General features: G+C 54.2%; 1 pseudogene; it reads left to right on the forward strand.

The window, feature by feature from the left end:
• The first annotated feature begins 1133 nt into the window (after positions 1–1133).
• LOC101582069 lies at positions 1134–6818 on the forward strand (annotated as a pseudogene).
• Positions 6819–7224: the final 406 nt, after the last annotated feature.

Consider the following 7224-nt stretch of genomic DNA (forward strand, 5'->3'; position numbering starts at 1 on the left):
AGCCTCATGGGAACCACAAAACAGGAATCTACAGAAGACATGGGGAGAGCAGGAGGCAGGCCTGTGCTGGGCATCTCAGAGAAACACTTCCACAACTTACAGTTTGAACATGGGGGCCGGGAATTCAGTTCATGGGCACAGGGCCTGCTGGGTAAGCATGAATTCCTGAGTTCCAGTCTCAGTTCCAAAGAAATGAACTAATAAAATAAATACAAGCTTAAAAACTTGGAAAGGTTGCTGAATGTACTTCACTGCTGGAGCATTTTCTTAGGATGCCTGGAGTCTGAGTGCAATCTGTGACAACTAAGTTAAAGTGAAAGAAGCAGAAAAAATGCAATAAAGCAATCAAAGAAATGAAAAGAAAATTCATAGTTAGAAATTCATGTTTTAAATTTGGTAAAAATAAAAACATGAAACATTTCAACTATATAATGGATCGAGGAACTCCAAGACACTACAAAAAATGCAAAACAAAGCCAGTGCACAATTGCAAGAACTGGTTTTCAATTCTATTAACACAGCTGACCTTCTTCTCAGAGAATGCCTGCCCTGCTCCTTCCCAGCCTCTGCAGGTTCCCTAACACCCTGAGTGCCAGCCACTACGGTGAGCATCTCTGTCCCCACCCCTGAGCTTGGTGGAGGTTACTACAGTTCAGGCACAGTACATCTCTGCACTCTTCCACCTAAAATGGCAGCCTTAGTCCTCCCTGTAGCATCTCCAGGGCCGTGTCAGGACGGCCTTGATGAGCAGGACCATGACATGCAGATGGAAGGGCTGAGAGAGGGATGAGATCTGAGGGGGCTGGGGAAACCAGGACCAGTATAGGGTAACCATGCCCTGGAAGGGCCAGCTCGGGAGGGCTCTAGGCCTGTTGGCTGCTGTGTCCTGGCATCACTGAGGTGAGGAGCACTCAGGAGCACTCGGAAGGAAGGGGAACTCCACATTAGTTGGGAGCCTAGTCAGGTTCTGAACTGGGAAGAAGCAAGCAGATGACAGCTGAAGTCAGCTCCACTTCCTGTGGGCCTCCTGATGTGGTCACACTGTGAAGGGCAAAAGTCAAGCCCCTGCTGCACAGCTCCGTGTGTCAGGCTCGATGGTGTCATCCGTGCACACAGTCTCACCTGGAGTCACCATGACCAGCACATGCACGGCACTTCTGCTGCTTATTGGTAAGAACCTAAGATGGGGAGCAGAACCCAGAATCTGCAAGCCCACGGCCACCCTCTGGTCCATTAGGAGATACGGGGCTCAGGAGGCTCTGGGGAGGAAGTGACCTGCTCAGGCCCCAGGGAGAACCTCTCACAGGGATCTCTCTTCCAGGGCTGAGCCTGGGGAGCAGGACAGGAGTGCAGGCAGGTGAGAGTGTTCTAAGCTATCCTCAGTCCCTCCTCATGCTGGGACAAGGGGCCACTTCTGGGCGGTGGGGATGGAGCACAGCAAGTGTGGGCTGGTGCTTTGAAGTCTAAAGTGTCCTGGGGCTGAGAGCTGGGCTCTGAGGGAGGAGGAGGCCCTGGGACCCAGCTGTGATTTCCCTGCAGGGACCCTCCCCAAACCCAGGCTCTGGGCTGAGCCAGGCTCTGTGATACCATTGTGGAGTCCTGTGACCCTGTGGTGTGAGGGGACCCTGGAGGCCCGGGAATACCATCTGTACAGAGAGCGCAGCCTGACATTCTCAGACACACAGACCTCACCTGAGCCCGGGAGCAAGGGCAAATTCTCCATCTCATCCATGAGAGAAGAGGATGCAGGATGGTATCGCTGTTACTATTGCAACCTTGCAGGCTGCTCATCACACAGTGATGACCTGGAGCTGGTGGTGACAGGTGAGTGGACACTCAGGGTCCCAGCCTAGGTTCTGCCCTCAGGAAGGTGGGTCTGCCCTGGAGACAGTGTGAGAGGTGTGAGTCCATTTCTCATTCTGCCTCCTCTTCTAGGTTTCCATAGCAAACCCAGCCTCTCAGCCTTGTCTAGTCTTGTGTTGACTTCAGGAGGGAACATCATCCTCCAGTGTGGGTCACAGGAGGGATTTGACAGGTTCATTGTGACTGAGGAAGGAGCAGACAAGCTTTTCTGGACACTGAAATCACAACAAGGATCCAGAGGGCACTTCCGGGCCCTGTTCCCTGTGGGCCCAGTGACCCCCAGGAAGAGGTGGATATTCAGGTGCTACGGCTATTACCAGAAAACTCCCCAAGTGTGGTCAGAGCCCAGTGCTGCCCTGGAGATTCTTTTCTCAGGTGAGTAAGTCCTTTCTTTGACCCAGTAATGGTAGAATTTCTAACTGACAGGGCCCTCTTACAAGGATCCCCAAGAGGAAGTTGGGTCAGAACATCTACAGCGTTATAAACTTCAGTGTGACAGTCAGGGAGACCCATACAGCAGGACAGGAGGGCAGGGACCAGGCAGCCCCTTAGCCAAGTCTCTCCTCACTCCAAGGCTGTCCAGGAAGCCCTCCCTCCTGATCAAATAGGGCACTGTCTTGGCCCCTGGACAGAGTGTGACTGTCCAGTGTGGCTCTGACTTCAGCTATGACAGATCCCTTCTGTTGGAGAATAGGAGTGGTGACCTCCCAGAGAGCCCTGTCTGGTAGGCCCAGCCTTGGCTCTTCAATGTTGATTTCTGTCTGATTCTTGGGAGAGCTCCCACGGAGGTGTCTACTGATGCTATGGTGGACAGAGCCTCTTTGAGTGGTCTGCCTTCAGAGACCACATGGATATCCTGATCCCAGGTGAGCAGCCCTGGGTTTGTCAGGGATCCAGATTCTCTGAGGACTCACTGGGGAAGTGAGGAGGTAATGGTCAGTGGGAGGGTAGGGTGTCTGGCATCCCTTGGAGTGAGGAGGGAGAGACACCCACTTGGAGTGAGAAAGACAGAGACAAGGAGGTCAGGAGGGCAGTCAGGGGAGACAGAGACTGAGCATTCTCAGAGACTGCCCTGCTGAGGACTCATGCCAATACTTCAGGCCATCTCTCATCACCCTCTCCTCTCCAGGACAGCTCCCTGCCACAACCTCCCTCTCAGTGCAGCCAGGACCCACAGTGTCCACAGGAGAGGATGTGACCCTGCTGTGTCAGTCACAGAGCCCAATGGACACTTTCCTTCTCTACAAGGAGGGGGCAGCCGATCCCCCGGTGCGTCTGAGATCAGAGTTCCAAGGTCAGCAGTCCCAGGCAGAATTCTCCATGGGAGCTGCGAGCTCAGCCCTTGGCGGCACGTATAGGTGCTATGGCTCTCGGAACTCCTCTCCACACCTGCTGTCACAGCCCAGCCATCCCCTGGAGCTCACAGTGTCAGGTGTGTTGCCTGTCACCGAAGCATGGCTGAACTCAGGCTCCCTGTGAACTCTCCCATGGCTTCTGTGTACTGGGTGGGTGTGAGGGGCTCTGGTAGAACCAAGAAAGGATGCGTACTCCTTGGGCCTGTGGTCATCACCCATCCACCCTGTCTTGCATGTGCCTAAAGGGAAGAGGCCCCAGCACAGGGAGAGGAAGGTCATGGTCCAGCCTGGCACAGCCCAGCCCCACGCCCCCTTGGGTCCTCATCCCCAGGGTGACTTCATGTCCAACCTCAGGGCACAGCCACACAGGAGGAGAGTCCTGAGCTCTGTCACCCTGTCCTGTGTCCAGGCTGCCTGGAGATGCTCAGAGCATCTCAGTGCTGCTTCCAGTCTGAGCTCTGCAGTTGTCCAAGAACAGAGAAGTGAGAAAGGAGCTGGATCCCCAGGCTTGGAATCTGGGCTCCATGGGTTGTTTCACAGTTGAAGGAGATGGTGTGCAGCCTAGGGAGGAGCAGCAGCTGACCTGGGGAGCAGGGAGCCCAGCCCCTCACCTGCCCACCCCTCCTAGGAAGACCTGAGGATCAGCCCCTCCTGCCAGAGTCTGGACCCAAGGGAGGTGAGTGAGGGCACTGCTGGGAGGGGTCATGATAGGGGCCAAGCCCTGTGTGGGGCTTGCTCAGCCTCCTCTGGAGATGTGGACTCAGAGCAGCCCATCCTGGGTGGGCCTCAGTGTCTGCAGTTGTAAAGGGGAGGCCTGGCCCAGACCTTCTAGTTCCTCTGGTGCTGAGCTTGCTGAGAGCCCTCCTTCTCTCCAGGACAGCTCCCTGCCACACCATACCTTTCAGTGCTGTGAGGAACCACAGTGTCCTTAGGAGGGGATGTGACCCTGCTGTGTCAGTCACAGAGACCAAGGGCACTTTCCTTCTGTCCAAGGAGGGGTCAGCTGATTCCCCCACTGTCTGAGATCAGAGTCCTAAGGTCAGCAGTCCCAGGCAGAATTCTCCATTAGAGAACTCCGAGAATTTATAGGCGGAGGCTCCCAGGAAAGTCTCCAGGACTCCACACTGCAGGCATCCTGTCCCTCTGTGCAGTGACGGTGACAGTGGGGGTGGTGCCAGGCAGAGCAGCTGCTCTTATTCTTTCCCTGTAGCTCAGGGAGCCCACTTCAGGGGGAGGGGGAGGACGGGTTTGGAGGTCAGACTCCCCAGGCTCACCCCATTCTGCCCCTTCCTTGTTTGTCACTTGTGGCCCAGGACTCCAACAACATCGCACTGCCTCTATGCCCCTCATGACTCTGTGTCCCAGGAAGCATCTCTGTTTCTGTCCTCTGTAAGCCCACAAGGTCACTCTGTGTCCTGCCTTCACATGGGCCTGAGACCCCAGGACATGTGGAACAGGGAGAGGAAGCTTCCTAACCAGGCTTCCACAAGACGTCTCCCAGGACCTGAACCAAAGAGGGGCCACAGGAGACACAGGTGGAGGCAGAGAAGTTGGGTTGGACTGAGGGATAGGACATGGATCAGCACTCACTCCTGGTGCCCCCACCTGATGGCCGGCACCTCTGCTGTCCCTCTGCCTCCACAGCAGGCCTTGTGACACGGGTGCTAAGGACACTTTCCCCAGACACAGAGGAGTACAACACGCATAAGTGCTGTTTGCAGTTTTCCTCACAGGGCCAGTCTCCAGGGGAGCAGGGAAGGGATATTAGGGAGCCTGAAAGTTTCCTGGGCTGTAAGCACTGGGTGACTGCTGACCTGGTCAGAGGAGTGGAGGTGTCTGAGGTCCAGACATCGAGGAGACACCCTGTGGTGAGAGCAGACTGGATGTTCAGGAGCCCTGGCCTCCGGCCCCTAGTTCCTGCCCTGGAGGAGCAGGGAAACCCCACTCCATGGCAGTCAGCTCTCATCCTTTGGTGGCCCTCACAGAGCAGAGGGTGGCCAAGAGCTCAGTTATTTCTCAACTCAGGAAGCCTCACTCTCATGCATCCTGATCACTGGTAGGTCACATACCGTTTGCTCATAAGTGTGTCAGACACAAGGTCTGCATTCAGGGAGTATGGGGAGCCTGAACAATCCCATGATGGGCCTGAGGGAACTTGCCACAGGAGGAAGAGAGCTGGTCCAGGACCACACAGAGCTATCTCAGTAGGAGGAGACACCAGATGTGGAGCTCAGGCACAGCTTGGGTCCCTCTGGCACTGCAGCTCCTGCTCCATGAACTTGGTACACAGGAACCGCCGACACCATCAGCCCATCACAGATGCACTCAGAACCTAGACAGGAAAGGAGACTTCTCCATTATGGGCTGGACACCATGGGCCCAGGCCTATCCAGGGCAGATAGGTTGCTGGGTGGACAGAAGGGACCCTGGAATCTCTGTCCTGACCTCTGTGACCTCTCTGTCCCAACCTAGGCCCACATCCCGTGGACTACACAGCAGAGAATCTCATTCAGATGGTCCTGGCTGGCCTGGTCCTCATGGTGCTGGGGATCCTGCTATTTGAGGTTCAGCACAGCCAAAGAAGGTCTCAAGACTCCTCCAAGACATAAAGACAATGGATGACAGTCACTGTTTGGAGTGCTGGAGGCCAGGGAGCAACATGATGGTCTCATGAGGTTCCAGCAAAAAAATATGGTGCAGAGCTGGACTTCTATTTAGCTACAGGAAGCCATTCTGGTACCCGCATGGTGACTCAGCAGGTGCCACACAGTGATTGTCGCACAGGGAAGCACAATGCTTCCCCTCTGCCTCTCTGCAGGCTCCACCCAGGGCCCCTGTTCCTTTCCCAGCTCAATAGGTGAGGCTGTTCCCCCAGGCCAGGTTCAGGTCTCACTTTGCACCCTTTGTGCCCTGCTCTACTGTCAGGTGACAATTTCTGTAACTGTAATTACAGTATTCTCCAGTGTGTATGAAAGAGGCTCCATCCTTTTGGCTGACAATCTGGAATTTGTTCAAATAACAGGAAAAAAATGTACAACAATTAGATCGAGGCGAGGTAAAAAGTAATGCAAGAAGCTGTCCTAGCCCCTGTTACGGGCTGAGAGCCACATTAGCCATCATCAGATGATCTTTGTGAAGTGTTTCCTGCAACAGAATGCTGTGGGCTCCATGCACTGATCTTTCACAGGGTCTTCCTACGTTGCTGCGCTACCCAGGCTGCTTCTGAACTTAGGATCCTTGACTCAGCGTCCTCCAGGGCTGGAATTACAGATACTTGCCCCTACAACTGGCTTGAAAAACCACTTTCTAAAGCAACCCTGACCTGTGTTGTTGACTAAATGCTGTAATATTCCCTTCACTGCCAACTTCTCAGTGCCAGTGTCCTGCCACTTACACAGAGATAGAGGGGTGCACAGGGCTCGTGTATGTTCCATGTCACCTCTCCGTTCGCTGCTGGGGTCAGAAAAGGAACTGACTTTTATATTAACCTGGAGTCAACCTTGTTGTCACCACATATTAGATCCAGGAATTTCTTATTCTTTGGTTAAATCTTTTGGATTTTCTGCATAGACTCTAGTGTCATCCCTGTGCAGAGCCCCTTCTCTCTGTTCCCTCCCGCCCTGAGCTCCTCCCCTTTCCTGTGTGAGTGCAGCAGCCGGGACACGCAGGTAGGGCTGGAGCGGGCTGGGCAAGGGGCCCCTCGCATCCTTCCTCATCCCACTCAGGAAGTTTGTGGTTTCTCATGGTGAAGCATGCTGCTAGCTTCTCTCTTCTTTTTTAGTCCCGAGAATTGAACTAGCACCATCATGGTGAGCTATATCCCCGGCCTTCCATACTGGTGTTTTGAGCAAGGAACTCACCAGGCAAGTGACTTTCCAGGCTGGTCTTGATGTGATGTCCTTCTGACGCAAACTCCTCTGTGCTGGGAAAATGATAGGAGCCATCACATTGGGCATTTTTATATGAATGCTTATTCAAGTTGAGGATGGTCCCCTCATTACCTAAT

Source organism: Octodon degus, unplaced genomic scaffold, assembly GCF_000260255.1.
Source record: "Octodon degus isolate 3935 unplaced genomic scaffold, OctDeg1.0 scaffold00387, whole genome shotgun sequence".
Classification (NCBI taxonomy): Eukaryota; Metazoa; Chordata; class Mammalia; order Rodentia; family Octodontidae; genus Octodon; species Octodon degus.